This window comes from Hordeum vulgare, chromosome 7H (assembly GCF_904849725.1).
Source record: "Hordeum vulgare subsp. vulgare chromosome 7H, MorexV3_pseudomolecules_assembly, whole genome shotgun sequence".
NCBI lineage: Eukaryota > Viridiplantae > Streptophyta > Magnoliopsida > Poales > Poaceae > Hordeum > Hordeum vulgare.
The window spans coordinates 468,729,557-468,735,556 of NC_058524.1; positions in this window are offsets into that span (position 1 = coordinate 468,729,557).

Consider the following 6,000-nt stretch of genomic DNA (forward strand, 5'->3'; position numbering starts at 1 on the left):
CTTTGCATATTTGCCAAGGAAGTCCCTGTAGGCGTAGTCAGGAGCAGAAGGATTCCTGGCGCCATTGCCGGGGAAGGTCTTTTGTCGCAGTAGCAATTGTTGATTGAAACTTGTTGAGGGTAGACAAACATAGACCTTGGTCATTGTTGCAATTAATAAGAAGTGATAAGGAAGGAGAGGTTCACATATAAATATATCATCTTTGACACCATCTATGATTGTGAATACTCGCTAAACTATTGCATGCCTTGAAGTAGATGTTGGACAAGGAAGACAACATAATGAATTGTGTTTGCTTGGATCCGAACAATGTTATATGACTAGAGATCCCTTAGCACGTGACGATTGCTTCCACCTCATATTATCCAAAACTCCCGCACCAAGTAGAGATACTACTTGTGCATCCACAAACCTTCAACCCAGTTTTGCCATGAGAGTCCACCATACCTACCTATGGATTGAATAAGATCCCTCAAGTAAGTTGTCATCGGTGCAAGCAATAAAAAATTGCTCCCTAATATGTATGATCTATTAGTGTGTGGAAAATAAGCTTTGTACGAGCATGTGATGAGGAAGACATAAAAGCGACAGACTGCATAATCAAGTTCTTTATCACAGGAGGCAATATAAAGTGACGTTCCTCCGCACTAAGAGGACACGCATCCAAACCTCAAAAGCGCATGACAATCTCTGCTTCCCTCTGCAAAAGGCCTATCTTGTATCTTTACTTTTTTCCCTTGAAAGAGTCACGGTGATCTTCACCAATTCCTTGTTTCGCCTTTATCTTGGCTAACGTCATATGCTAGGGAAAGATCTATATTCATATGTCAACTTGGAGGTAAGCATTCATGAATTATTGTTGTTGACATTACCTTTGAGGTAAGCGGTTGGGAGGCGAAACTATAAGCCCCTATCTTTCTCTGTGTCCAGCTGAAACTTTGATCTCATGAGTACCACGTGAGTTGTAGCAATTGTAGAGAATGAAAAGATGATTGAGTATGTGGATTTAGTTTACAAGCTCTTATTTGACTCTTTCGGATGTTGTGATAAATTGCAATTGCTCCAATGACTAAAGGCTATCGGTTGTTACTTCTCGGTAAGGTTCTTGATCCATGCTTTACTTTGTGAAGGGATTATAACTTTAGTATGAGGGATTATATGTTGGTATTGCTGTTCTGATCATGATCATGATGCGTGCATGTTTGTATCTTGTTTTGTCGACACCTCTCTCCCTAAACACGTGGACATATTTATTGAGCTAGGCTTTCGCTTGAGGAGAAGCGAGGTCTAAGCTTGGGGGAGTTGATACGTCCATTTTGCATCATGTTTTCATGTTGATGTTTATTGCTTCTTGGGCTGTTATTTCACTTCACGGTACAATACTTATGCCTTTTCTCTCTTATTTTGCAAGGTTTACATGAAGAGGGAGAATGAGGGAGAATGCCGGCAGCTGGAATTCTGGCCTGAAAAAGGAGCAAAGTTGAGTTACCTATTCTGCGCAACTCCAAACGCCGTAAAAATCAACGAGGATTTTTTTTCCGGATTTATAAAAAATACTGGGCCGAAGAAGTGCCAGAGGGGCGCGAGCAGGTGGCCACAAGCCTGCTAGGCGCGGCCACCCCCTGGCCGCGCCTTGGGGGCTTGTGGGCACCCAGCTGGCCCACTGGCCCCCCTCTTCTGCTATATGAAGGGTTTCGTCCGGGAAAAAAATCAGGAGGAGGCTTTTTCGTGGATTCGCCGCCGCCATGAGGCGGAACTTGAGCAGAACCAATCTAGATCTCCGACAGGACGATCCTGCCGGGGAAACTTCCCTCCTGGAGGGGGAAATCATCGCCAACCTCATCACCAACACTCCACTCACTAGAGGGGACTCATCACCATCAGCATCTTCATCAGCACCATCTCATCTCCAAACCCTAGTTCATCTCTTGTAACCAATCTCCATCTCGTGACTCCGATTGGTACTTGTAAGGTTGCTAGTAGTGTTAATTACTCTTTGTAGTTGATGCTAGTTGGATTACTTGGTGGAAGCGTTTATGTTCAGATCCTTGATGCTACTCATTACCTCTTTGGTCATGAATATAATTATGCTTTGTGAGTAGTTACTTTTGTTCCCGAGGACATGGGATAAGTCATGCTAATAGTAGTCATGTGAATTTGGTATTCGTTCGATATTTTGATGTGTTGTATGTTGTTTTTCCTCTAGTGGTGTTATGTGAACGTCGACTACATAACACTTCACCATTATTTGGGCATAGAGGAAGGCATTGGAAAGTAGTAAGTAGATGATGGGTTGCTAGAGTGACAGAAGCTTAAACCCTACTTTATGCGTTGCTTCGTAAGGGGCTGATTTGGATCCACTAGTTTAATGCTATGGTTAGAATTTGTCTTAATTCTTCTTTCGTAGTTGCGGATGCTTGCGAGAGGGGTTAATCATAAGTGGGATGCTTGTCCAAGTAAGGGAAGTACCCAAGCGCCAGTCCACCCACATATCAAACTATCAAAGTAACGAACGCGAATCATATGAACATGATGAAAACTAGCATGCCAGAAATTCCCGTGTGTCCTTGGGAGCGTTTTTCCTCCTATAAGACTTTGTCGAGGCTTGTCCCTTGCTACAAAATGGATTGGGCCACTTTGTTGCACCGTTGCTACTTTTGTTACTTGTTGCTCGCTACGAATCATCTCACCACACAATCACTTGTTACCGATAATATGAGTGCTTGCAAATACTTGCTGAAAACCACTTGTCAGATCCTTCTGCTTCTCGTTGGGTTCGACACTCTTACTTATCGAAAGGACTACGATTGATCCCCTATACTTGGGGGTCATCAATGACCCACAAGTATAGGGGATCAATCATAGTCCTTTCGATAAGTAAGAGTGTCAAACCCAACGAGGAGCACAAGGAAATGACAAGCAATTTTCAGCAAGGTATTCTCTACAAGTGTTGTGAGTAAAAATAGCAGGTAGTTTTAAAGCGAGATAATTCGTAACAAGTGACAAGTAACAATAGTAACCAAGGTGGAACAAGGTAGCCCAATCCTATTTATAGCAAAGGATAGGCCAGAAAGTACTCTTATATGAAGCAAGCGCTCCCGAGGACACGTGGGAATTTTTGTCTAGTCGTGTTCATCATGTTAAGTTGATTTGCGTTTGTTACTTTTATATTTTGATATGTGGGTGGACAGGTTCTAAGGTTTTATTCTTACTTGAACAAGAAACCCACGTATGATTACCCCCTCTCGCAAGTATCCGAAACTATGAAAGAAGAATTAAGATAAATCTAACCATAACACGAAACGTGTGGATCCAGAGCCCCTCATGAAGCAATGCATAAACTGGGTTTGAGCTTGTGTCACTCTCGCAACCCATCATCTACTTGTTACTCCATAATGCCTTCTCTTAGGCCCATAACATGGTGAAGTATCATGTAGTCAATGTTCACATGACAACGCTAAGGGAAACAACAACATACACATCATCAAAATATTGAACGAATACCAATTTCACATGGTTACTTTTAACAAGACTTCTCCCATGTCGTGAGGAATAATAGTAACTGATCACACCTCATCAACATGTTCAAGATCAGAGGTATAATAATGGATATCAAGGATCTGAACGTAATATCTTTCACCAAGTAAACCAACTAGCATCAACTACAAGATGTAATCAACACTAGTAGTAACCCACATGTACCAATCTAAGGTTTTGAGACAAATATTGAATACAAGAGATGAACTAGGGTTTGAGATGAGATGGTGCTGGTGAATATGTTGGTGAATATTAGTCCTCCCACGAAGGAGGAAGCATTAGTGATGACGATGGATTCGATTTCCCCCTCTCTGAGGGAAGTTTGCCAGACAAAATCTCTTTGTCGGAGAGCAAAAGGGCCTCCGCCCTGGTTTCTACTTCGAGATAACGGTGCTTCATCCCGAAAGTATCCTTATGATATTTTTCTAGGCTAAAACACACCATATAGGAGAAGAGGGGGTCGGGAGAACTGTTGGCCCCTCACAAGCCATCAAGGCGTGCCCAAGGGGGTGAGCGCGCCCTCTTGGCTTGTGGCCAGAAAGTAGTCCCCCTTTGGTATATTTATAGACTAGTAACTCGTATATATTCCATAAAAGTTATCCATGAACTTTCAGGTCATTTGGAGTCCAGTGAATTTTCAACCATTTTCTTGGTTTTCAGGCCGAGAATTTCAGTTTCCAGTGATTTCCCTCTTTGTGATCTACCTTACATATTCAGAGAGAAAAGGCATAAGAATTGTATCATAATGAGGAATAATGGACAAGAATAACATAAATATCAATAAGAATTCATGATGCAGAATGAACTTATCAATAGGCACATGCATCAGTGAAGGATAACAACCTTAAAGTATGAAGCATAAACTTTATCGACAATCAACAAACTATGTTCTCAGTCATTGAGATAATCACAATTCATCATATTCCAGAGAAGAGCCTATGTAAGAGCTTTAATTCTAGAAAGTTCACATACTCAACTATCATTCAGTCTTCTATGATTGTTGACACTCATTGCATATGTGGATCTATCGCCAACATATGATGCTTGCCAACTAGAGAGTTAATAGGTTGGAATAAGGATAAACTTTATTGACTTGCATAGAAGTAAAATCATGAATACAAAAGGTAGGCCCTTTGCACAGGGAAGCACAGATTGTCATGCGCTTTTAAGTTGGATGTGCAAACTATTAATGCAAAGGAATCACTTTGTGTTCCCCTTATGATAACAAACTTTATTATGCAATTTGTTACTTTTATTTTTTTGCCATCACAAGATCATACAAATCTTATTTACTGTTGGGGATATTATCCCGCTATGAGACCCGCACTAGGGGTCTGGGTCAAGACGATGGCGGCTCAACATTTCATACTCAACGGTCCCTGAGTTAGGAAGCAGAAGGCACAAGGCATTTACAACAAGAGCCTGTTGTGGCCCAAGACCAGAAGAACGCGGCTCATGGCCCATGCAGGAGAAGGGTCGCCAGGAGTTTCCTTGCTTAAGGGGCAAGGCGAGTTAGAGACACACCGGTCACGAATCATAGCGCGACTCGGACTCTTGGAAAACCTAGAACCTCGACCTGTATATAAAGGTGGGTCTCTAGGGCTGGTAGTTATAAGTGAACATCAATCGAGAGCTAGGTCACGCGAATACGCACCCCTTGTAATCGATTTCCAGGCTTTTACCTCAATCTGAGGGGCCGAACCTCGGTAAACTCGTCTCCCGCTCCCAATTAACCCCTTTGAGTCGCCACATAGTTGTGATGGTTTCCCAGTGGAAGCGATCTCTGAAGGGCCATAGGAGCCGCCCCGCCAAGTCGCCATCTATATGGCAGGGGCCGCGGCGGCTCAGAATCAGCCAAACGCGGCAAACCCCAATGGGGCTAGCGGATCTGGGAAGACGCCAGCTCAGGCCATGTTAGATTTGATGGTTGAGATGTCAAAACTCATGGCAGTAGCCGTGACGGCTGATAACCAAGAGGAAGTTAACACTGAATTGGCCAAGCTTCATGAAGAGATGGTTCAGATACAACGCCAGATCGATGCACACAAGAGCCAGATGGTGGATCAGCACGCTCAGATTGACAAAGAGGTGGAGCGTTTGAATGTGGAGGCGTGGCGACTTGAACGCGAGCGAGCCGCCTCGGATGCCATTTATCAGAGAAGGCGTCAGAGTCGCGTCCCACCCAACCTTAACCCTACTCGCCTATTCAGCAGCCCGCATACACGCGGCATGGACCATAACCCACCTCGCCAAAACGATCCACATGTTGATATTGTCCAACATCTGATGCAACCCCCGTTGAACCCGTAGACGACTCAGCACTTCCAAATGCCTCAAGGTCACTTCTCCAACCCGGTGGATAATGTGCTGGATGCGACCCGCCATTTGGAGTCTCTTCCTATTCATGGGAGTACCGCATTGGAAGTGGAGGCAAGGAACACCATTGAGATGTTAAAAATGGTG